Source organism: Nelumbo nucifera, chromosome 6, assembly GCF_055504915.1.
Source record: "Nelumbo nucifera cultivar China Antique chromosome 6, China Antique-T2T, whole genome shotgun sequence".
Lineage (NCBI taxonomy): Eukaryota > Viridiplantae > Streptophyta > Magnoliopsida > Proteales > Nelumbonaceae > Nelumbo > Nelumbo nucifera.
In genome coordinates this window covers 16,029,219-16,056,774 of record NC_142654.1, presented here as the reverse complement: position 1 = coordinate 16,056,774, position 27,556 = coordinate 16,029,219, and the positions used below count along the sequence as shown (strand labels likewise).

Here is a 27,556-nt window from a genome sequence, read left to right as displayed (position 1 = left end):
CCCGATGGGTACCCGGGCTCCCCGACCCCATGGGGGTATCTTGGCGGGGTCGGGGATGGGGAATGCAATCCCCCCCCCCCCCGACCCATCCCCGATTAATATTATATATATAATATTATAATATATATTATATAAGCATAATAATTATTAATTTATTTATAAAATAGTAAAAACTAAAAGTCTAAAACATAATTCGAAGATATCAAGAAAACTTGAAAAGTTGGAAAACCCTTAACCCTCGACTAAACCAGTTACCAGTCTTCATTCTTCTATCTTCAATAGAGAAGACTCAAGAGAGGCAACTGAACCACAAAACCAGTAAACCCCAACTTTGTCTTCGTCGCCGATTCGCCAACTGCCAACCGCTGTCGCTGACTGTTGCCACTGCCCACTTGCCCGTCGGACATCGAACAAAAGAGAGGCCAAAGAACTGAGGAAGAGACTTTGTCTTCGTCGCCGATTCGCAGACCGCCGACCTTCATCATCGTCGCTGTCACCCTTCAGACTCTCTCTCATCAGTCATCATCGACATAAACACTCCCAAGTCCCAATGATCCTCTCTCTCTCTCTCTCTCTCTCTCTCTCTTAGTTTCGGGGATTCGGTCTCCAACAAAGTCGGGGATGGAGGGGGGATTCCTTTCCCCCTCGGGGATCGGGGACGGGGACGGGGATGGTGGGGGTGTTTTGGGGGTTGGGGTCGGGGATGGGGATGGGGAATGTACTCCCCGCCCTGAACCCGCCCCGTTGCTATTAGGCTAATAAGATAGCTTTAATAAGTAAACTTAAGTAAATTCGGAAAAGTAAAAAGAAGCGTAATTATTAGTTTATTACTGACAATAAGTAACTTAATTGATAAGTTACATTTTAGTAAGAAACTATCATCAACTTACTAATGATATACTAACCAATTCTGTACTTTTTTTTTGGGTACTAAACCAATTCTTTTTGTGATACAACTTTCGCACCCAGTTCAATTTTGCATATATTTATTTATAACTATAATTTGCATCTTTATCTAATGCAAAATTTGCCCCATCTTTCTCATACAGTTATACCTTAATTCTCTCTCATATAAAGTGGGGATAGCATCATTTTGCTTCTTACCACCCTTACATAATACAAATATCGCAATACCCCTCTCAACACCCCCCTCCAAAAAAAGAAAAAAAAAATTCATTTGCACTCATTGACAGTGCAAATTTTGTATCTGAATAAACTGATGCAAAATTTGCACTACCCTCCTATCTTTATTGTCTCTCATGTAAGGTGGGGACCATATCATTTTACTTCCTTCCTTATTGCTCCTAATGCTGTATTTAGTTGCAATTCAAATAAATCTGCACTGATGTAAAACCATGGCAGTGCAAATTATTTAAGTGTAAATTTTGATATATTTTGTTTCAAATTTTAGTTTATTTTGTTTGATTGTAGTACAAATGAAATTAAGATATGAAGGTAAAACCCAAAACGAAATTAAACAAGAACTTACATTTTTTTCATTTACACTTTTTTAAGCTCAATTTGAAAACAGCATAAATACATACAAAATGATACAAAATTTAAGATTTTACACTCTACATATTTGTAGTTGTACTCCTTCCAAACTTGAGGAAATGTTCCCACAAAACATTCATAATGTGCGACCGGATTCGTATACTTTCAGAGCGTGCAGATTTTTTGCTTGGAGAGAATTCTGTCCCTGGGAGCTTTTGGTGTCAAATGGGACCACCCTAGATGTTATATATAAGTAATTGCATTAGCTACAAGGCATACTTAAATATTTAGAACAAATCGCAAGGACCAGAATATATTTAAGTAATTTGCCCATTTCTTAATAGCCATATTTGTTCCCGCATGGCTTTTAAATTCCCTATTAAGGATGCAACTTTGGCGGATTAGGGTTGGATTTTTATCAAAATTTGAATGGCTCCACCCGAAGACATGAGCCCCGTAAAAAAAGGTAATTTGTAGATAGGGACCCTCTACTTAGGGGTGATGACGCTTAGCCCCCTCAACTTCATTTTGCCATAAAGACACCCCATACGTCCTGATTCCAGAATTAAGTGCGTGCAGAGTAATGGAGCTTTAAAAAAAAGTAGAGCAAAGAAAAACTGGAAGAGCACTGCACATTTATGGATCAACAACAGAAAATAGGTGATAATGAAAATTTTAATGTATATAAACCTGTTTTTTATTTGAATAAATATGGGAATCTTGATTTAGATAAACAAGACAATCAATTTCTAATGAGAACCCATTCCAGCCATGTAAGTGCAGGATCATTGGAGGAGAATTTATACCATACAAGGAATAATCTTGTGTTTGTCCCTTGAGTTAATTCGTTATTTTGTCAGCAGTACTGGATAATTAATTATAAATAAAGCAAGTAATTGTAATAAATGATAGGGGACTTGTATTTCTAATTATTACAAGTAAGAAATTTTAATTGTTTTGGCTGGAAATTGTATTGTAACATTGTAGTTCATTTAAGTTTTTAATTGAATACCCATTCATGTACAAATATCTTTGTAGTATCTTTTGGTTAAACAGTGGTATTGGTTCATATCATTTTTCACTATCTTTTGGTTTTAATAATATTCTATAGTTTTTTTTTTTATTGTAAAATCTGAAAGTATAATTCTTTTTCATTCCTTATTCAGGTCTTTATACCATATTTGTTGGAGGCATTGAAATCTGAACAATTTATCATCTTGTTATATGGGTGTTGGCTAAACATGTGCTTTGATAGCTTATTTATGCCCTTTTATTGTTAACTTTGATAGCTTTTTTATGGTTTTGATGCAAATTTATTTATTATTGTTTTCATCCTTTGTGCAGGTATTCATCTTCGTTGGATTTTGAGAGAAGTTTTTGTAAATCAAGTTTTTTGAATTTTAAGAATTGATGATGGAAATTGTATTAAAGAGTTTATCAATTTGAAACTAAGATGCATTTGTGATGCAAATATTTTGAATGGAGAATGGACTTTTAAATTTTATTTGTAATTGATGTTTTGATTTTTTGTATTTCATTTCAATTTAGATGAATGTAAAAAAAAAAAAACCAAGTTATTTGAAGCAAATTTTATATAATTATAAATTATATAAAAAAAATATAGAATTAGCGGCAATCACAGCTACCACTATATATAACCTTGGCAAAAAAATCAAAGAGAATTTGTGGTAGTCATAACTATCGCTAAAAAAAAATGCGCCAAGAAAAGTGCACCAAACTTATAGCGGCAGTCAATTCTTCCCTTTACTGGGACTACTGCTAAAGATAAAATTGTCACTTGGAAGTTGGTCTTTAGTGGAAGCTTACGACTACCGCTAAATGCCCTAATTTTAGCGGCAGCTTTATTTTTTTTTACCGACAATCGCAAAAACTGATGCTAGAACTACTAGGGACGCCCGTTTTAACGGAATTTTATTGACTACCAATAAAGCTTCTAGCGGCAGTTTTGGAGACCTGCTAAAAGTCATTTTTCTTGTAGCGCCCATACAAGTGGCCTTTTTGACAAATTTTAAAGTATTAAACTACTTAGTTAATTAATGATAACATAATTAAGTCATTAATTACATAATTCTTCAATTAGTTAATTTCAAAAATAAATAAGTTTTAATTCAATTTATTGCATTGACTTACTAAAAGTCATTAAGTTAATCGAATTAAATTAAATTAATTAATTTGTTAACTTTATATATGCCTAACGTGCACAGGGTTATTTAATCAATTACTTTTATTTAGTTAACTTAGAAAATGATTATATAATTAAAAATATTAATTAAACAATAAGATAATTATATAATCAATTAGCTAATTATAACTTAATTACTAAAGCATATTTAATTAGTTAACTAATTAATTAATAACATAATAAATTAGTTAACTAATTAAGTTAATAATGTAACAAAATTTATAGATAAAAAATAATATGAATTAATAAAAAATATTTTAATAATTTGTTTATTAATGCAAGCTTTTGTTTAAAAATAATGTTACTACAAATTAATGCATGTTTATTAACAAAACCACAAAAAAGTAAGAAAATTTTAGTTTCAAAATTAAATCTTGTAATTTGATATCCATTTAAAATTCATTAAAAATAAAACGATACTAAAAATTTGTTGATAAAATTAAAAAGTTGACATTATTATTAGTTTTAAACTTAATTATTATAAATTTAAAATCCCCTAATCCCTTTAAAAGTAACAAAAATAAATACTAAATTAAAATATAGTAAAAATTAAAACAATTTATAAAAAATAAAAACTAATACAATTAAGAATGTTACAATGCTCCTTAGGGATGTATCTTGGGTGGGTTGGGTCAGGTTAAAGGTTAACCCAAACCCAACCCTAAGTTTCAAACCTCAAGTTCAGGCTTGGCCCGACTCAAGGTTAACCCTAAGTTTACCAACTTAGGCCTAACCTGAGCTTAATCCAACATCTCAGGCTAGGCTTTGGCTTGGGCGTGTTGACCTTCTAGGTAGAATAGATTAATAACATGTAGATATGTATATCATAAAATGTTAGACAGGTTCAATCAAAACCCAGCCTTTGTTTAAGTTAGGATTATTTGTTTGGCCTAAACCCAACTTAAATTTCAAAAACTCAAGTCCAACTTGTGTAAAATCTTTGGTTGACCTAGATTGTGATCGGGTTAGGCCCACCCGAGTATTTGGATACTTTTGCCTAGAGATGTAAAATGGGCCATCCCAGGCAGTGCCTCCTTCCCTTGGGATATTTTAGGGGATTAGCCTAGCACGACCCATGGCCTAAGCCCGCATGGGCCCGTGCCACGGGCCAAATTGGTCCGTGGGTCGAGCCTTGAGTTAGGCTTGGCCATGAATCGGGCCAAAGTTATGTATAGAATTATTTATATATACAATAATTAAATAAAATAATATATACAAGGGTCGAGCCTTGAGAGGGCGTCTCCTCTCACCTTCTTTGCTCTTGTTGAAGCATCTAAGTTTGCCAAGCTCTGGGTTCCTTTCTGTAAGAAGTATGACATTTGAGTACGAGCCCCTTCTGTATATTTTTCCGGCAAGCCTGAGGCATCACTGGTTGATCTTTCATCAGATTTTGGGGTCGACTGGAAGAGGATGAAGGTATGTGTATAACCATTTCACACAGCAGCACCATGAATGTTTCGATTAAGCTTTTTTATTTGATTTTTTTATTCTAAAGGATGATTATCATCCTTTTGAGTCGACTAAGGTCGCGTGCTCTGCATGGATACTGCTAAGTGCTAACAGTAATTGATGTAATGGTTTCTAGTTACGTATCAATTTTTTGACTAAGTACCTCATCATCTCGTCTGCTCCCAAGTGGCTTGTGACTCAGGGGCTGAAGTGGAGCTCCCTAGTGTAGTGCAACCCGGCTACTCCCTGGAGGAGATGATCTGCTCCTCTTTGTAGACAGTGGGAACTGAGGAACCCATCCTCCCTGGAGGAGATGATCTGCTCCTCTTTGTAGACAGCGGGAACTGAGGAACCCATCCTCCCTGCAGGAGATGATCTGCTCATCTTTGTAGACGGTGGGAACTGAGGAACTCATCCTCCCTGCAGGAGATGATCTACTCACCTTTGTAGACGGCGGGAGCTGAAGGACCTACGGGAACTGAATCAAAAAACCCGGGGGTGTTTACCCGGCGAGGTCACTCCGATGGCTAAGTCAGCACTTAGTAGTAGAGCTGAAAATGATATAAGAGAATGAGAGAGCTAGAGAACAGGGATTACCTCCTATTTCGCTCATGGGGGGTGAGGCCTTTATATACTGGAGTCCTCGTGGGTTTGGTGGAGCAGTTCCTGGATTCCCGTTGTGACGGGACCTGCTTTCGTGTTAGGTGGGGATAAAGCCACCAACCGGTAACGTTGCCCATTTCTGCTTGACTTGGGGAGTGGGTGAGCTAATATAGCTGTTACAAGTCACAATCCCGTAAAATGCGAGGTACGGTGGTAAGCTCCTTGGGGTTGTCACATAGTGGCGAGCTTCTTAGTGGCGAGCTGCCTGGTGGCGAGATGCTTAGTGGCGAGCTGCTTGTGCAGTGCGGAGTTGTCTAAGTTTCCAGGCTATATGAGGGTGAGCTGCCTATGGCGAGCTGCTTGTAAGTGGCGAGCTCGAGCTGCTTGTAAGTGGCGAGCTCGAGCTGTCTAGTTGTCAAGAGGCTGCACTTAATTATCATGAGGTGCCAAGTGTCATAATGTCATTGGAGGGCCAATCCGCCCTCATCATTTGCCCCCCACTCCCGAGCTGAAAGTAACTCGGCGAAGGGAGTAGATTTCTCCTTTTGGCCTGTAATTCGACGAGGTCATAAGCACTGATTCAGTTTCTTAGGCTCTGAGAGATGCTTGGAAGCGAGCTGCCCGTAAGGTGCTGAGGTCTCTGCCAGTTCAGTACTGTAGCCCTTAGGCTCTGGGAGCAACTTATAGTCCACTTTTGTTGATTTTGTCCATGCCGAAGATGCAATTGTCTTAAGTGCCCATGCCAAGGAGGCGACTGGGACTAGCTTGCCCATGCCGAAGAGGTGACTGGGTCTTAAGTGTCCATGCCAAGGAGGCGACTAGGACTTGCTTGCCCATACTGAAGAGGCGACTGGGTCTTAAGTGCCCATGCCAAGGTGGCAACTGGGACTAGCTTGCCCATGCCGAAGAGGTGACTGAGTCTTAAGTGTCCATGCCAAAAAGGCGACTGGGACTTGCTTGCCCATGCTGAAGAGGCGACTAGGTCTTAAGTGCCAATGCCAAGGAGGCGACTGAGACTTGCTTGCCCATGCCAAAAAGGCGATTGGGTCTTAAGTGTCATACCAATGAGGTGATTGGGACTTGCTTGCCCATGCCGAAGAGGCGACAGGATCTTACGTGCCCATGCCAAGGAGGCGACTGGGACTTGCTTGCCCATGCCGAAGAGGCGCTGGATCTTAAGTGCACATTCCGAGGAGGTGACTGTAACTAGCTCGCCCATACCGAAGCGACTTGTATAAAATTCAACTAGGGATAATTTTATAAGTGGTATTTTAAAATTCAATTAGGGATAATTTTAAGTGCTTATTGTATAAGCACTTATAAAAAGCTGAAAATTTGGGCTTAAAAATTAAGCCCTTATTTTTAAAATAAGCACTTATTTCCCAAATACCAAAAGTGCTATGGCCTAAATAAGCACTTATTTTTAAACACTCCTAGACATGGTCTTATACAAGTATCTTTTTTTCTAATTAAATATATACATCTATATGTGTATTTGTAAATGAAATTTGAGCATGTTTTCAATTAAATCTATACTTAAATTGGGCCATAAAGTCCAATAAAAGATAGCTATATAAAATTATATTCATAAATTCTTTAAAACCCAACGAACCCATCCTGACTATGTCTTGCCTGACCCAACCTGAGTCCAAGCCCAGCCAAGTTGTATTGGGTTAAGCTCAAGTTGGGCCTGAATTGATAAACCTACATCTGACCTTGGGTTAGGCCAGTCCAAGCCCAAGGTTTGCACTTTTAGTGTCAGGTCTGGATTAACCTTCCACCCAACCCAACTGCCTGAGTTGCACATAGGGGTTTCAGAGCTGATTGAGGTATGCAACAGGAAATTGGTATTAGGCTTTAGGCAGCCTCTTTCACCCCCGAGGGGTTTTCTCCTCATCGTTTCACAGTACATAGAACTCCCACCCACTAGTAACAGTACATAGAACCAGAGTACTAGCCTTCGACAGACTAGAGAAGAATTAGGCAAGATCATTATTTTTGGTTCAAAAGTGTGAAGATCTCTCTTCATTGAAACTGTTCATTCTTCAGAAAGCTCTGGGAATCTTGAAATAAAAATTAAAAGGGGAGTATATTTAGCATACAAAATCAGGGTCGACCAAATTAAAGAGAAACATTCTCTTTTTTACGGCACTTGTGCAAGTAAAGATAATGGGTAAAAACAAAAATCATGAAAAGACATTTCATGAGTTTGATTTTCTTTTACTCATATTTTTTTAAATGTCTTAACATATTGATTGAATTTAAAGATTAAAATATTCGGACAATTTCTTTTTAGAAATATTAATCTTACATAATATGATACTAGTAAAATATTCTGATTTAATTCTTATATGGCCTACACAAAAACAAAATTTACAATGCTTTACACCGTTGAAAATTATACCTATAATTCTGATTAATTTGAAATATATATATATATATATATATATAAAATTTTCAAATTGACCAGAATTATTAATTAGTCAATAGTCCCTTGCAAGTGTCCTCCTATCTGGGTTCCTGAATTTAACTCCAGAAATCTAGTACATAGCACTTGTCAAGACTAGCAGAATACCAGAGGACAGACAAAAGTCATCTGTCCAATATGGAAAGCAAATGGGCATGTTGGAGAGATTGATATCTGGTGTGGGCAATGCTTAGTTTTTATTGTCGAATCTTGAATTCTTCATTCTTGACACATCCCACCGACCCCTATTCATTTATTTTAATTATTTTTTTATTTATTTTTACCAATAAAAATACAAATTAAGCTCCATTCTTCATGGTTTGAGACACTGAGGTATCGTATGACTGTTTCTAGACATACACACATGGTATATTGATAATATATTTAATCTAGCAGACAAAATGGGGCTCTTGCTACATCTCTGGTCTGGTTCTGTTTTGGCTGGGTCATGTTCGTGAATATAGAATCAACAACCTACTTATATCCATCCATTGGCCAAGATTCATGTGCATGCACTACTAATATGACAAAACATCATACCTAATCTCAATTATTATTGGCCCCAACTAATTAAGCCAATGATCTAACAGTTATGTGGCATCAGGAGTACTAAATAATTGGCTTTAGAGTTGGACTAATAATAGACATAATTATTGTGTCATATGATGGTTGATAGGGTTTGGGGCCATTAATTATTTAGGCCATATTCGTTTTTTGGTAAGTTATTTATCTGGATAAATATAATTATTTGGGTAAATTTTTTTCTAGGAAATATTTATTTGGGTAAGTGTATTTATTTATGTTTATTTATTTTTTTTTGTAAATAAGGCAATGACCATTTTAACTATAAAAATTCATTATCAAAAGGGACATTTTTGTCCCATTCAAGTTTTGGCAACTTCCCCCTAGGTGGGAAAGTTATTTACCCACCTAGGGGATGGGTATCACTTACCCGATACCTAGGAAAAAAAACTTTCCCTGGTCCCCACATAAATCTGAAAAAAGAATATGGGATTCTTGGTCAATGGGAACCAAAATCCCATTGACCAACATTCCCCCCTCTCAAAATCCAAAAAAAGAATGCCCCCTTAGTGTAATGTAAAGTATCGGGCTACTGTCCGGTGTAAAAACACATGTTTGAATCTGAGTGTTATTTTGTGAAAAAAAAAAGTACCAAAGGTCTGTTTCTAGTATACCCCTCCCAAGACCCTAGAGAAATGGGATCAGTATTGGGTAATGGCGTTTTACTGTACAACTTCCATGTTCATCAGAATGTAAGTATGGAGACATAGTATTGATGATAAAATAATCCAATAGAAAAAACTTTTACTAAAATGGTGATTTTGTATCGTTTCAATTTCTAAATATACAATATTGGAATAAGATGACATCTCTTTTGAAATCGCACAGATAATTAGAGTAGGCTAGAACTCATAACTTAGGCTATGTTTGGTTTGAAGGAAAAAGTAGGGAAAGGAAGGAAAAGGTAAGGAAACCTTTACAAATCACCTTTTCCCTTCCTTCCTTACCTTTCCCTTCCTTCCTTACCTTTCCCTTCCTTTCCCTACCTTTTCCTTCAAACCAAACATAGCTTTAGTTACCCTTTTCTCTTGTATTAATGTTGTGGATATGGTTTGGCATCATGCTTCCCCTGAGCTTGGATCTTTGATTGGTTGTTTACTTTGTGTATGTGTAAGGATGTTTCTTCCTCTGAGCTTGGATATGTTGCTTGCACTGCTGTATATAATGGTTTATATAACCAATCACGAATGAGCATGCCAATGTTTTGAACACATGGATGTATATGTTCATGTGTATGGATCAGAACCAAACGGGGAATTTGGTTCCAATCCCCACCCTACTAAGTAGCAGATCCCAATTGTCTTCTGCCACCCCCACCCCACATCACAAAGGGATAAATTTGACTGTTTGAAAATAAAAAGAAAAAGGAAACAGCTTGGGTTGTTTTGAAGTTTCATGTGCATGACACATTAGAATGGGTATGGGGGTAAAAGAGTAATTGCAATCAATGTTCATTTTATTAAAAATACAAATAAACAATTAAAACGGTAATATGTCATATGCAAGGATCTTCAAAACATCTCACTCCTAATAAGAAAGAGTAAGCCAAAATCCCTTCTATACTGGTGTTTTTTAAGGTGCTATTTGGTAAGTTTTTTTTGAAAGATCTTCTGGAAGATCTAACAGTTAAAAGACGTAGTGGGTTTTTACATAAAGATTTTGGCAGTTCACAGACCATTTGATTGGAGGTGCATCTTTCAACACAAACATGAGATGAAAAAAAGCGAGAAGCTTAACTTCTAACTTCCCAAAATAAGTTTGAATTGAGCTTCTCGTGTCTTTTTGGGGCATAGTCTTCCGATAGCTAAATCTTCCTCCAACCAAACAGGAAAAGATGAACATGCAGACTACCGGGCTTCTAAATAGCCAACAACCCATACGGAAAGATGTGCTAAACAGGGCCTAAATAAGCCCATGAGAAACACAAAGAAATAGTACTAACAAGGAAAAAAAAAACACATGGTTTTGCAAATGAAGGAGGGGGTCATATTTAATGTGGTTCCATCCCATTAAATATGGGTTACGTACGTACTTGATACATCATAAGTATGCTAATCTTTTTCTAAGTATACACTTATCTCTTGAGTTTCACATGCCACCTATGTTTCACTAAGTACAAGCTTTATAGTTCCTAGCGTCCCACTCACTCCTTCCACATACAAATAAGGGTGCCAAAAAATGTTGATAGACTTTTCTCAAATGTCTTTGATTGTATATATTTAACCCACATAAAATATCATTTCCTTGTCAGATTGGGTTATATGGTGAACAATAGCCAAGACATGAATATATAATTTTCCAACTCTTATTTGTCATGAGCTGCCCTAGCTTCTTTAGAGTCTGCCACACTTCCACTTAAAAACCCCAGCTTCCCTCTTCCACCAACAAACAATTTAATCCATTTAGACCACTCCAAACAAGGCTAGAAAATTCCCACTTTTTAATACCTGAGTGGAACACATTTTGACCTCTAGAGTCTAGACACCTCTAGCCATATTAAACCTTGGATGAGTGAACCACCACACACAAACAAGAGACAACACCCACCTATCAAGGATTGCACCTAATACCAACTGAACCCAAAAAATACTAGCAAATAGAGCCTTTTTTCAACTACCACCACCACCAAGGAACAATTCAAATAGTCCAAAACAATATCCTATGCTGCCTAGAGAAGAAATAAACACTATTATTGCTTATGCTAAAGAGAGCAGAACTGTAGACAACTCCAAGCAGAAAAAGAATAAGCACAATCCGACTATTATCATAAATAATAGATTAACCAATGTTGATAAGCAGAAACGAAAACCCTCTAAAAACACTTCTAGCAGTAACTTATTTTCACTCCAAAAAAAAGCTCTTCATGTAGGCCTAAAAAAAGGAAAATTAAGTCTTTGTGTCGATCCTTGCAAACCAAGCACCAACAAAACCAAAAATATAGGCTAAAACAAGGTTTTGGATATGAGTCTGGATCTCCTGACCATGACACATTGTTAGCCACATGCATCCAGTCATAGGTGTGTAAACGGTATTCGAGTATCCGATTTCAAATTTGATATCCGATGTAAACGAATCAAATTCGGATTATTCAATTAATTTAATGGTCGAATTCGAATTAAATTTTAATATTGATTAATTTATCGAATCAAAATCGAATACAAGTTGATTCAATTCGATAAATATCAAAATCCAATTAAATATAAATATAAATATAATATAAAATATATTGTAATATATTGTAATATAAGATTACATGTCTTATACTCTTAATACTCTTACACCTTTTCAAAAAAGGTGTAAGAGTATTATCAAGACAATTAAAGATACATAGTCCTCTTCAGAAAACTAACAAAAAAACAATTAATGATACAATAGTCAATTGATTATTATATTACTTATTTCATCAAGACATAACCCTTTGTCTTCATTGAGACATTAGCCCTCTCCCCACTTCACTTTGACAAGACTTTTCTTCTCCCCATCTCCTAACCCACAACTCTTTCACTTTGACAGACTTTTCTTCTCCCCATCTCCCAACCTACAACTCTCAGTGTTTCTAACCCGGTCGTCTTATCTCCGTCTCATCTCCCTCTCCCTTGGTCGTGTTATCATTCTTCAATTTCACCGCTTTTAAACTTGCAATCAGAGATAGGAGAAAAAAAAGGAGAGAGCACTAGATTTTGTCGAAGACAAATGATCTTCATGGCATTCTAACTTCTTTCATTCAAATCTTAGCTCTCTCTACTACTTCTTTATCTCTTTTTTATTTTTATATTTTCATGTGTTTTTTGCTATTATTTTCTTCTTATTTTAGTCTTTTGAGATTTTTTCTTTTTTTCTTGCATGCCACAACAAAGGGGTTTCCTCTTGTGTAATCTGATTTCTAGATTTAGGATTTTTAATATTTATAGAATCATCTGAATTTGAATCGATTCGAACATTTGATATTTTAATCGAAATCAAATTCGGTTGGGATTTCTGAATATCTTACGGATTTTTAATCGAATTCGAATCACTTATTTTGTAATCAGAATCGAATTCGAACATGGCCTGATTCGATTCGAATTTGCTCCATTTGCAGGCCTATCCAACTATGCATTGGGAATACCGGTGTTTTAAAGTACAATCAATGTTCCTAATGTGCGGCAGGATGAACGTGGCTAGCAATGTGTCATGGTCAGCAGATCGGAACTCCTTGGATACACCAACCACCATTACTTTACTGTTTTTCAAAGATACTCTTGTGGAAGATCTGAAAAAACAAGGCACAACACTAAGCAAGTGATCTCATAACATTAAGAAGGCAAGAGAAAAACTCCTTCAAACCCTTATTCCCCCCCCCCCCTCATAGGATGAACGGAAATGTAAAAGAACAACCCTTTTAGTACTACAATGAAAAGAAAATGAAGAAAAAAGAGAGAATTGCCTTCCTGATCAGCGCTAGCCAATATTTAATTTGTTCTAACATTTTTCAAAGAAAACAAAAGAAGAGAAATAAGGTTGTGTTTGGTTTAAAGGAAAAAAGTAGGGAAAAGAAAGGATAGGGAAACCTTTACAAACCTTGTATGGGTTTCCCTACCTTTTCCTTCAAACCAAACATAGCCAAAAGGAGAGTCAAGAGTGTCAGATCACTACCGATTCCTATTTTGTACTTAGTGGAAGAAAAATTATAAGTATACCCTTGGTTACACTAAGAGTACATTTAAGAACTTAAAACCACTCTTATCAAAAAAATCTATTGATCTTACATAATTCCACTTTAACAATCCCACTCAACTGAAAAACAAATATTTATATCTTGCACCATTCAAATACTTTTCACCTAATTGGACCTAGGGGTGATCATTAAAAAGCAAAAAAATGAATTGAGCTGACGAAATCAAACCAAAATTTTTAATTATTGAACCAATTGGTTTGGTTTTGGTTAACCAATATAAAAAATGGCAGTTAACGGAACTGACTGGTCTAGTATTTTTTATTATATATTTATATATTTTTTTATAATATATATTATAAATATCATTTTGGGGGCTTAAAAAACTATTATAAATATAAAAAAACTGATCAAGAACTAAACTAATCAACCAATTAATCGATTGGCTTTTATTTGGTTTCAATTCATGGTTTTTCAAAAACTAGTGGTACCGGTTTGGTTTGGAAAATAGTTAATGGTTATCCGAACCGGGAGCACCCCTAATTAGACCCAAGGATTAAAGTATCGATATCGAGTATCGTATTAGACAATTTGGATACAAATATAGATATGGATACGCTTTGAAAATACATGGATACAGACGAAAAATATGGATACGCTAGGAAAACACATAAAAATTTCATAATGCATTAATAATATTAAATTTAAGGTCAAATAACCATAAATAATGTATAAATACATAGAAAGTGTATATGAAAAAAATATATTACAATTAATATAATATGATGCATAAATATCATACAATTTTATTGATAATGTATCAATCAAGAGTCTAAAACGTAAAACATATTTCCCTATTATAATTTAATTATTATATCAATTATTTTTATTTTACTATTTCTACTTTTTTACATTAACAAAGAGGTTAACTAAATATTAAATTATCTATGTAAATTAAAATATCCATGAATAATTTATAAAATGTATATTCTTAACTTAAAATATATCAAATTTATTAAAAATCCTAAGATACATATCATATGCAAATCTATCCATATCATATACCAAATCTATTCCATTATTATATTTTTATTCTTATAATTTTCTAATTAAAATATTTTTTTGGTATAAATGTAGATTAATAGATTTGATATATTCAATTTAAGATTACATTCTTGAATATTTTGTAAACAATGTTTTTATTTTCTAAATAATAAATATGATTTTATGTAATGTAAATTAATATATATTTATCATGTGCAAATTTATAAATTTTAAGTACTAAAATAATTATTTTGTTATTAATATTATATTTTTTTATTTTTCTTGAGATTCAAATAATATTTTGAAATAAATGTGGATTTGATATATTATTTATTTCTATTACTTTATAAAATACTGATTTTAAGTATTACTTTTTTATAAAATACTGATTTTAAGTATTACTTTTATAAAATAAAGAAATACGTTCTGTAATCATTTACTTATAAGCACAAAAGATGGAGTGGCATAATGTCTTGTAGGCGTGGATGTTAAGCTCTCCTTAAGTTTTTGACGCGGGTTTGAGTCTTGCAATTTTCTTTTTTTTAGTAGACAAGTATGCACATACGCATTCGCGTTTCGCAAGTTGCGTACCGGTCTGTATCGATATATATCGGTTGATACAATGCGGACTGACACACACCCGTATCAATCTAATATGCATGACTGGCAGGATACATCTCTAGTCATAGCGTATCCCGTACCAGATATTAACAATACCAATACGATACGCCCTGATTAGACCTTTACATCAAGTCCAAAAAATTAAAAAATATCCTTTCTAACTCCTACCTTAAAACTTTACAAATTAACTATCCACATCACATAATACCTTACTTATGTTCCAAGGGAATAGAACCATCAACATTGAATGATGAGTTATTCATGCTTTTATGATTCGATGAAACTCCTTCATTGTACTCAAATGATCAAGATTTTATTTTTATATGGAGCTTCACACTTAAACCCTAGTATTGAAACATTAAATTATACTTTGTTCTTTTGTAAGTTGTAAACCTTCTTGAAGCCTATATAACTCATTTTTCTTCTTATTGCTTATATTTCTCATTTTCTTCTTTCACTTCTTCCTCCTCTTGCCTTTTGCCCATGATGGGCTTGGATCTAATATCCAATGCTAAAGCAATGGCTTCTAGTCTCTTTTTGGGCCTAAAGTATTTCATCCATATATAACTGTAGACACCCCATTTTATCCCTATCTTTGTAGGCATTGTCCATCAAGGACTTTTCAACTAATTTCCCAGTAGAGCAAACACTTTAATGGCTTGTTTCCAACATTTTGTAAGTGGGTTGGGGTGCGCATGTAGTAGGTCATAGACATGGACTAGGCATAGGGGACCATGGTTGGATTGGTGCATGGACAGGAGACCTGGACAGGTAGATGTAACGACAACTAGGGGTGAGCATGGTTGGTTTAGTTCGGCTCCATGGAAAAACTTAGAACCTACCCTATAGGGGTCGGTTTCCAGGTTTTTGAACCAGAACTTATCCTATGAAGGTTGGTTCTAGGGTCAGTTATGGCCTTGGTAGTTCTGGGGCCGGTTCTAGGGTCTACCTATGGAACCTATTCTTTCTTTACTCTCCCCCATCAAAAAAATGAAACATATCCTTTAAAAACTTGATTTTCAATGATGGTAATATATAATTTAAAACTTATATTATCTTTATTGATTAAATTGAGTAATTTAATATATGTAGACTATCATAATATATTAATATAAGATTCAATGTTTGTCATTATAATTTAAATTTTATAAATATTATCATTTTACATTATTTATTATACATATTCAAATATTAAAATGAAAACAAATGATTAAATCACTTAAGTAACTCAATAATCAAGTGAGACCATGGCTTTTGTAACCACGAGTACTTGGGTTCAAATATTCACATCCTTAAAATTATTTTGAAGTTTATTTTAAAGCAACTCCAGTTTTAGAGTTGGTTCCACCAAGGCCAATTCATTGGGTTGGTTTGGGTAAGGTAAACCCCTAAACCCTAGAATTGACCTAGGTGAGAGTCAGTTTCAAGAATTTGGAACTAGACCCTACCCTATAACAAATTGGATAGGGTCGGTTCAAGGTTAGTTCGAGGTTGATCCCGTTTGGTTATAGATATCTGTTTGCTCACCCTTAACTACAACAATAGGTGGGTGACTGAACTATGGAGGACCATGGTTTGTAGCTGCAAATTATCGATTTATTAATAAATATATTTTTTCTCTTATATATATATATATATATATATATATATATATATATATATATATATATATATATATATATATATATTATTTATTTATTTACTTGAACACATAGGTTGCAAGCATAATCGCCACAACTTTAGGAGTGTTCTGTTCTGTGGACAAGAAATTTATGTGGATTGGTCCAAACTACACCACTGTGGCAATGGTCAATCCACATCACACCACAATCCACAACTGTTCTAAAATGTAGACAGATTGTGTGCGTTGAATCAATCCACGCCCACAATTATGTTTTGTATACATCTTATATATAGTTTGTGAAATAGCTACACAATTGAATATAAATAAGTAATTATACCCAATAACCCAAATTAATTTGGAAATATCATTGATAAATTCATATGAACCAATAAAAATTATTTTAACAAAAAATAAGTGAGAGAAGTAATTAAAAATAATAAAAATATTTTTTATTAACAAAATTTTAACTAATTTAGTAAATAATTATTAAATTATTTAAAACTTCAATAAAATAGTATAACCTATGGTAAAAAATTAAAAGAAATATCATTAAATTATAATTTTCATTTATTAGTAGTGGGTCTTTACTTTGTTAGCCACAAAAAGAGGAGGAGAAATATAGCTTCAGGTGTGTAATAGTAAAAAAGACAACAAATACTACTATCACATGCCCTTTTTTGTTATCGGTGGATGGGGAACAAAAAATAAGCATTATCGAGAAACTAATTTGGGATGGTTCTTAAGTTATTAGGGACAGAGACCATCCCCAATAAATCAAACACCACCTATTATCGTAAATAAGACAAAAACGAACATATTCACAATATAAAGACAATACCAAACAACCCCTTAATCATATCATCATATCAAGCATAACATTTATTATAATAAATAAGAGTTATTACCAATGATAATAAGGAAAGTTAGAAGATAATAGTTATGATAATTATTAATCCCAAACTCCTAAATTCTACTATCACAAACATAAAAACTAGTAAGTAGTAGTTAAATTGTTGAGACTTTAATCAATTCAACACTAAGCAACATTCATTGAGATTAACAAGTGCAAAGAAATAAAACATATTTTAATATTTTTTTAGGAGGCATTAAGTCAAACACCATAGTTTAATTTTTTTGATATAAAAAAGTTAAAATTATTATTAATTTTAAAGACTGTGATAGAGATTTAGTTATAGAAAATGGAGTATTATTTAAAAAAAAATGGGGAGAAATCCAATTAAAAGTACTATTAGTCAAAATCACTTTGCTCTCAAGACAATATTTTAAACATGTATGAAATAAACACCAAGCCCTTTACTAAATATCACAAATACTTGGATTATCCTCCATAATGAACTCGATTAAAATGATAAGGGATGGAAAAAAAAATCTACAAATGAATAAATGAATAAATAAATCCTATTCCATTAAAAAAAATTAATTTAGACAGCATTAGATAGTATGGGTGAAAAATAACAATTCAACTTATGAATTATACAAAATTGATATGAATACATTTTTAATGAAAGCCCTATTTACAAACAAACACAACTTATAGTACATAAATATCCATGTTATCCCAATTTTCCTTTATCAAATATAAGATATGCAAGTGACTGTTAACAATGAATTCACTAAGGTGCTAAACAATGAAAAAAAAAATATTGAATACAAATGTATGCCTAATAGGAATTGTGACATATAATTTATTTCAATGATAATACATAATATATTGTAATTGAAAAAGTAAATCTAACAATTTCTATTCAAATGTTAAAAAACACATATTTGTTTTATTATATTATAGTGAATATGTATATTACACACATCTACGTTTTAAAACAAAATATATATGATTTAAGAATTTTAAGACTATAACTTTATATGTTCACAGAGAGATTATTAAGGCTATACATTTTTTTTATCTTGCCTTAAATGTTTTTTAAAAATCACTATTATAATTTTATTATTTTTTACTTTATTATACTTTTTATCTCTAGAATAATATAATATAATGATAAAGTAAGATCTTAGATTTTATATTTTTAACATTTTTAAAGTCTTTAACGTAATTGAAAAGTACATCTTATGAAACAAAAACATATAAAAAGGCAAATTAATAATATAATTTCTTTAACATAATTAATTAATATCAAATTCTTTAGGTCACAAATATCGAATTCTTTAACATAATTAATTAATCTTCGTTGTTATTGATATTTATACATTATGGAATATAACTAATAAAAAATAAATTAACTATGTGACATCTTTAACGTGATTAATTGATATTAAAATTTAGCATGTCATTAATATTAATTTTTAACTATGTGACATCTTTAATATATAAATAACATCAATAAAAGTTAAAGATGAATAATGATAGCTATTAATACGCGTATATTAATGCATCGAAAGTAAATTTGCTTTAAATTATTATTTCTCTTACTATCATATAATATATTACAAAAAGAGTTTCAATGAAACAAAAAATATGAAATAATACTAACATGAAGCACCATAATTGACATTTTTAATGTTATTGAAGAAGGTATTTGGTATCATTATTATTTTCTTAAATAATGAGTAATGTTTTAGAATTTGATAAAGTAACTCTGGGTTTTGTACATATTTTATATTGTTATTTGGTGTTAAATAAGTACCATTAGATGCCACATATTCAAAAACATGAAAACATCATATTCATTGTAAGAAATATCAAAATAATGTTTTCTTCAAAAGTTATTCTCATAAAATTTAAAACATCCAATGTTACTTTAAATAACTTAAAAATGTTCAACTAAATAAGTAAAAGTGAGAAAAATAGCAAAACACCTACATGACACTGAGATGGAGAAAATATTTAATAAAATTACTTTGGTACCAAATACTTTAAACTCTTTAATGTGATTGACAATTACACCTTATTAAATGTACAATAATTAAAAAATAATACATATAATATGTTTAACGTGATTTGTTGATATCAAGATTTAATTTGTCACAAATACTCATTTCTATATTATATTAGAACTCAATCATTTTAGCAAATATTATGTATAAAAACTATATAATACAAATATTATGTGAAACTGTAAAAGTGAAATGTTATAATTAATTGACAATACCTTTAATATTAATTAAATTTTTAATATAATTGACAAATTAATACATCTTATGAAATATGAAAGAATTGTAAAATAAACACACCATTTAACATATTTAATGTGATTGATTGATATTAAGATTTAACATATCACAATATTAATTTTGTATTATATTAAAACTTTAAGTATAAGATCATAAAGTGTAATTTATATTTTGATAATTTGAATTGAATGACAATAATGATGAGATCAGTGGTTATAAAGGAAATCTACTTATATACTTAAAGCATGTGGGGAGTGTACGGTCACCCTATGCTCGACACGTCTACTATTTAGAAGACCCCTATGCTTGACACGTGTACCCCTTGCTTATCCCCTGTACACCTCCAAAGGGTCGAATCTCTCTTCCAATCTGAAGGATAATCTCGTAGCTTTGTCCCCTATGCTTCAATGGATCCAAAGGGCCGAATCTCTTTTCCAGTTTGACTAATCTCACGTGTAACAGAGGATAATCTCTCTCCCGAATGAGAGAGTCTGTCAAAGACTCTCTCCCAATCTGACAGTCATTGGTTGGGCCGTTGACACATAAACCATTTTGACGACCCTCTAGAGCTTTTCTTACAACAGACATAAGATGAGTCTTTTCTTGAGCTCACATTCTCTGCATCTTAGATGTAGAAAAGCCGCGTCATTTCCCTTATTACAGGAAGTCGAGAGTTAAAAAATTAATTTTTTTTAATTATGCCTATATTCTTGAGCTCACATTGTTCCCCTTATCTCATCGTCAGAGTCACTATTATAATTGCTAGATAGGATTTATTGTTTCTTTTACCCATTACCATTCAAGTCTTAACAATCAAGCATCTATTTTCTTTGCTCTTATAATTATCTTGTCAGGATTAAGTGATTAACCACACATCTTTTATTGAGTTTATATTTTTCATCATTCTTGTCTTAAGACACAACAAGAGGAAAAATAAGAAAAATAAAATAAAATTTTATGTCTACCCATCTCCCTATTCTTCTTTTTTCATTCGTAGTTTAGTTTGAAAAAGTAAGAGATTTTTTTCTATTTTTTTATTTGTTCTGTCTGTTTTTTTTTTAGGTTTGCATATGACGAATTAAAATTTTGGCTTGATTTTTTTTTCTGTTGATCCTAAATTTGAAGAGACTTTGCATTGAAATAACCTTTATGTCTACCAAAATTTTATGAATTTTTTTTCTCTGGTTTAAAAAATAATCACAAAAAAACAACATATTTTAACAACAACAAAGCATTTTTTATTTTTTGTCCTCTTGGATAGGGGTGCTTACGATTCAGTTAACCAAACCGTGGGGCTTTTTCTTGGACCGAAGCAATACTACCAGTTTTTGGAAAATTGGTAACAAAAACCAAACCGAAACCAGCCAGTTGATCGGTTCAATTCGTCGGTTTATATATTATAAAATAATAAATATGCATTATTATATATATTATAAAAATATATATAATAAAAAAATTATAACTATATATAAAATATTATATTTTAATTAATAAATAATATATTATATATTATAAATATATATAATGCATATTTATTATTTTATAATATATAAAAAATATAAAAATATATAGAGAGAGTATATATAATATACATAAATATATATAAAATATATAGAAATATATGTATACCGGTTGGTTCGGTTAACCGCCAATTTTTTATATTGGTTAATCGAAATCAAACCGGTACTTTCGGTTTTTTTAAAAGCACCAACCCGATCGATTCGATTAACCAATTTTTCAATTCGGTTTTGATCGATTTTTTCAGTCAATTCAGTTTTTTTGCTCACCCCTACTTTTGGCCAGTGGAGGATGTTTGTTTTTGTGAATGTTAGGGTGGTGATGGTGATAGGTGAAAGGGAATGGAGAAGGAAGGAGAGAGAGAATGATAAAGAAGGGCAAAGAGAATATTGAGAGAAACAATAGTGTTGTAATGATTCACGCGGTGATGACCATAATTGAAGGAGAATGAAGAAGGGGAAGAGAAATGAGCAAGGGAGAGAGAGAAACGATGAGTGTTGGTGGCAGCGGCTCCGGCTTGGGCGATGAGTGTTGGGTTGAAGACTTGAGGAGAAAGAGAAACAGGGAAAGAAAACAAGGTAGAGGGAATAAGGTGGGATTAAAAATTTTAAAGTTTTGGAGTTCTAGACTCCCGTAACAGTGGTAAACTCCGTTAACTTGTGATTAATAAGGGGAGCAACGTGGAATTTTGTCATTGGTGGTTGTAAAAAATTTTCTGCACCTAGGATGCAGAGGATGTGAGCTCCCTTTTCTTACCCATTTTCTCTAAGCTTACCGTGGAAGAGCTTACAGTGGAGAAGTCGAATGTTTGAGAACAATAGCCAAGCCCTTTCTTCTTCGTCCACCACCGCTTCTTCCTTCTCCACCAACGCCTCCGCCATGATCTTATCTTACCCACCTCCGCTACCGGTCGCCACATACGCCACCAACACCGCCTAAACCGGCCCCAAGCTCGGATAATATGCGGCAGACTCTGTGTACAAACCCTTATAAACCTTCCCTTCTATGTCTCCATGAGTTCAACGCTCGATGGGCATCCACTATAAGGCACGTGCAACTCGTTGGTTGCTTCAAGTGCTGCTTACTTTAACTTATCGTCATTGGAATTTACAACATCGGGGTTAAAGGATTGATTGCCATCACCATTGGCCTTGATAGTGCCATGGTGGGTGTCTTCATTGAAAGTCAAGCCATTATAATGAGACTCTAAAAGCAAAGCAACGGTAGGTCCTTGTGGAGGAGTTCCTCCGAACCGAAACGCTAGGACAAGAATTCAAATAATGGCCGAAATGCAGTTTCTGAGTCTTAGTTGTCACTTGGGTTATCGGTGGATGTGAACAAAATCTTAACATCGGGGGCATTGTGCATCTCTTGCATGAGTTGGTGGCAATGGCCGTAGGGCACGGAGGATCCGACCATGTAACAGAGTTGGGTCTTACTGTTGATGGTGGCGTTGATGATCACGAATTGCTCGGCATGGACGAAGTGGTGGAGGGGGAGGCCAAGGAACTCGAGGTTGATGCCAAGGAAGATTTGACCATTAGATCCTAATCCGATGACTCCAATAGAGTAATTCAAAATGGTTGTCTATGGAGAGAGAGAGAGAGTGCTCTATAGTCCTTGTTGTGGTGTTCCAAGGATGGAGACGAGGAATAGTGCCATTGAAATTTGGGTTGGTGTGCAAAATTTAAGAAAGGGTAATTTGGTCCCTAAAAAGAAACTTTTTGTTGTTACCACTATTTTGTAATATATTTGTAAACGTATCTGATTTTTTTTTGTGTTTTTTGTAGAAAGCCCAATAATTTAAACATTCTTTAATGCAAATGTCCAAGTTGAAGATCAAAATCAACCTTAATAGGAAAACAATATTCCTTCGACAATACAATAAACTTTTACTTACTTATTTATTTATTTATTTATTTATTTTATTCAATTTAATAAAATATTATCTAAACATTTATTTATTTAATAAAATTAAAATATATTATTTATTTTTATATTAATTTTTATTGGGAGAATGACGGTTCAGCCTAGGGTCAAAACTTTTAGGCCCAAAGTATAGTTGGGGTGGGTGCCAGCTCAGAAGGTGGGCATTGGTGTATAGAGTGGGGGTTTTTGACATTTTGAATGTTTATAGCTCTGCAGTGGAAATCATAAATCTGCATTGGGAATGTCCGTACTTTTTTGCTTTTTTATTTTATTTTTAAATTATTTATTTAGTTAGCAAGGAATAATTTACTAACAAACTATAATTACTAGCAAAAAGGTAACTATATTAGGGTTATCAATGGGTTGGGTCTACCTAGACCTGTTCATGGGCCGAATAGCCCAACGGACTGGTTCGATCCGGCTTATTATTAAGTCGAGCTTATTCATAATTTTAGGCCCATAGGCTCGGACTTGGCCTAAAGCACCGGGCCCGACTTTGGGAAATGGTTTTGTAATGCAATTTATAAGAGGGGATGGGCAAGAGGAGAGAGATGAGAAGATAGGGGGACTAATGGAGAGAGGTGGGGAAAGGTATATGGAGATGAAAAACAAAAATAAACAATTTTTAAATCCCCAAAAATATCATAATTTGATCAATTCTTATATGCCATGCATGTGTTGGGTGAAGGTGGGTGGGGAAGGGATACTTATCAAGCCTTAGTTGAAATTATCAGCATTTTAGGTTTACAAATTTTACTATTTTAGTATGTTGGGTGAAGGAATTTGGTACCATAAATTCAGCACCCAACATTTAGGCCAAGGTTGTGGCCTAATTAATTATGTTAGTTTTGGCCTATTTACTCGCCATGCATGTTTGGGTGGGGGTGGGGGAAGGGATATTCATTTTCATCATTCTTGTCATGCTTATCCTCCTCCAACTAAGTAATCATATTCTCCAAAACTCCAAAGACACTGTTTGATGTTGGTGGTGTACAGTGATTAAAGGAGTTTGGTGAGATCCTGAATTAGAAAAACTATTCGGTATATAGAATTTTGAGTATTTGCATATCTAAAAGACAAACAAAAAAAAAAATTGTGTTGTACTTTGGTGGATTAGCCATTCATGCAAGCTAACAATAAGTGCAAATTATTACGATGCACATCTTGTAATCGAATGACATTGGATTATGGTGCACATTAATTTGTGCTTTTTAGCTTATTTTTAGTCTTTGTTGTCTTGTGCTGAGCATCAAACTTTCACCTACATGAAAAAGGTAATACTCATGTTTTTTGTTTAGTTTTCTCTTTATCTTCTTTTCCCGTGCTTAGCACGGGCCTCTCTGCTAGTTAGATTAATAAAATAAAAAAAAAAGAAAAAAGAAAAAATATATTTAAAAGTATTAATAAATAAAAGTCTATAAATTTGGGTATTAAGCCTCTTTTTATAACAAATTCAAAAATTACTGTAGAATGTTAGAGTATTCTAGTCTAAAGCTTTTAATTAAATATATGATCTAATAATGATTTGACCTGATTTAAGTTTATGTCAAATTAATATACTTATGTAACGTTATTATCTTATATTATATTTTAAAAATTATTAAGATGTAAAAACTGTACGATAAAATTAAAACTGTGAAATAAATATCACAATTGATATTATTAATACTATTAAAGTTTTAATATGTTAATTTTTTATATGCAAAAATCAATTAAAATAAGTATATGATCAAATTGGTCTTTTGTATTAATAATATAAATATCAATTCTAATAAATTTTGAAATATAATGGGTTCAAAACTCTCTTAAGTTTATGTGGCTCTACTTCTTCAAATACATCTTATAAGATATGATTTAATGAAAAGACAAACAGATTTTTTTTTTGTTGTCTTTAATGTGATTAATTGATGTTAAGATTTAATATTTTTTTATATATCCATTGCCACATTATAATAGAGCTTTATTTTTGTGAAATAATACGATACAAAAATGACATAATGAAATAAAATATATTAATCAATGTTAACATAAGATGTCAAAATTGATATGTTTAATATTGTTAATCTTTAACATGAATAATAATTATATCCTATAAAATGGAATTTTTGGGCTCTTCTCTGTTCGTTTTTACATGTCCAACGCATGTGGAATTTAAATGTAAAACCCAATGTTAAATGTAAAAACCAACATGTAAAACCTAATGGGAGATGTATGTGTAAAAACCAAAGTAAAAAACCCAATGTTAAATGTAAAAACCAACATGTAAAATCCAATGGGAGATGCATGTGTAAAATCCAATCTCACCTTATTGAACCACCATTTTTCTTCAACTCTTGTGTAAAAACCAATGTGTGATATTCGTGAGCATTTGCTAATTACAAAAGGGCCATTATTTTTTTCTTAAATTTTTTATTAATTACAAAAGGGTCATTATTTATCTCCTTGAATTTTTTTTTAATTACAAAGTGCCATTGAAAGCAATGGTTGCCTTTTTTTTAGTTATACATATGGCATTAAACTTTCATGTAATTACAAGAGTGTCATCAACATGTAATTACAATATTACCACAAAATTGTTATTACTCTCTTTATATTTTTCATTTATTACCTCTTTCTCTCTAGGGCTATCAATGGTTCGGGTTGGATCTAATGGACCCAAACCAATTGGGTCAATTTGGATTCGGTTCGTAATATATTGTCTCGATTCTTATCAGCTCAAAACTTGTTCTACCCAGTCACGAATTATAAATATATTATTTATATTACATTTTTGTAAATTTGTTATATTATTTATTTTTTATAAAAAGCAGGTATATATGATGAAAATAGTTGAAAAGATACTTATAGTTTTTTTCTTTATTTAAATTGTTTCATTTTAATGATTTATTAATTTTTAAAAAATCAAATCTGATTGGATCAAATTCAAAAATTTGACTTCCTCATCAGATTCAAATTCAGACCCATGTTTTATCATACCTGATCGGATCTTCGAGTTGGATCTACAATTAATAGTGTCGGGTTGGATTCGGATTTGGATATACCTCTTATTTGAATCCAATCCAATCCATTTGTATCCCTAATCAATGGGTCGGGTTGAACCTAATGGGCCCAAACCAATTGGGCCAGTTCAATTTTCAGTTCATGATATATTGTCCCAATTCTTATTGGATCAGAACTAGTTCCACGCAGTCATGAATTAATTTGGAGTTGGGTCTAAAATTATATACATTGAATTGAAAATTTGTGAGTCTAATATGAGCTTGGGCTAGGTTACAGTATTGGGCCAAAGCTTGGGCTAAAAACTTGTAGGGCCAAACAAACCAAGTGTAATGACAAAACTTAGGACCAAGCCTAGAATTTTTTGTCCAAGCTAGGCCTTTTCATTTACACCTCTTTAACATCTCAATTGAAATCCATAGAACGAAAGCAAACTAATATTTTAAAACATTTTCTCTTCTCTCAATCTCTCTCTCCAAGAATTCAACCACTTCCTCCATCCCTCCCCCAATTTCCCCAGCTCCTGTAGTATATACTTGTTAAAATATCTTAGTTAAATGTATTTTTTAAGATTTTATTAATTATTTTAAAGTTATTATTTGTAATTGTAAAATTATTTGTTTTAAAATTTGAGTAATTAATGTAACTTAAGTGTTTAATTATATTAACTAAACTAATAATTAATCGATTTGCCATAGTTAATTAATTAAGTTAAATGAACTAAATTTACTAATTAAATAACACTAAATTAATAGTTAATATTAAATCTATCTATATGAATAAAATTATTAAATGTGTTGTTGTATTCTTATCAGCCCCCGCTAGTAGTAATTAAAAACATATGCACTAATTAAGTGTTAAGAACATTCTAAAATAATAATTAAAAAGTGATCAGGTTTTATGGTATATAATGTTCATTCCAATCTTAATCTTGTATAAATCTAAAGGCATGTTTTCTCTAACCGTTAAATGGAATCCTATAGCTTCATGTATCCGGGCTCTCAAATGTGTGATAGATTTTAAACAGTCGAATCTCTCTCTCTCTCTATTTATTTATTATGCCTCGAATTTGTGCCCCTCTCTCCTTCCCTTCACTTGCTCGCTCTCTCTTTCTCTTTGTTCTTTGCCTCCTCTTTAATTTTAAACAGTAACCCCCCTTTGTACATTTGCTTCCAGACCTGAATGATTTACAATCATGTCACATTCTTCACGCCTCTCCAT

The 27,556-nt window shown here is 32.8% G+C and overlaps 1 pseudogene; it reads right to left on the bottom strand.

Annotated features, from left to right (window-relative positions):
* Nucleotides 1–22,161: 22,161 nt before the first annotated feature.
* Nucleotides 22,162–27,556, bottom strand: LOC148790624 (cytidine deaminase 1 pseudogene; annotated as a pseudogene).